We start from the raw sequence: 210 nt of genomic DNA, 5'->3' as shown, positions 1-210 counted from the left end.
ACTATAGCTCTTGCCATCTCTACTATTCTTCATAAGACCAAAGTAGGAGAGTCTTGGATTACCATCCTGTCAAGTTCAGGGTTTTAGAAAATAGGAATAGCTTACCAGAGACACCCTAGCCACAAAAAAATTCAGAAACAGAGAAAGCGTGAAAAGGAAGAGTACCTAATCAAACAAGACTCTATAAGCATTAAGATCATGATATAGTGC

Source organism: Humulus lupulus, chromosome 1 (assembly GCF_963169125.1).
Source record: "Humulus lupulus chromosome 1, drHumLupu1.1, whole genome shotgun sequence".
Classification (NCBI taxonomy): Eukaryota; Viridiplantae; Streptophyta; class Magnoliopsida; order Rosales; family Cannabaceae; genus Humulus; species Humulus lupulus.
This window is presented reverse-complemented; position numbering follows the sequence as displayed.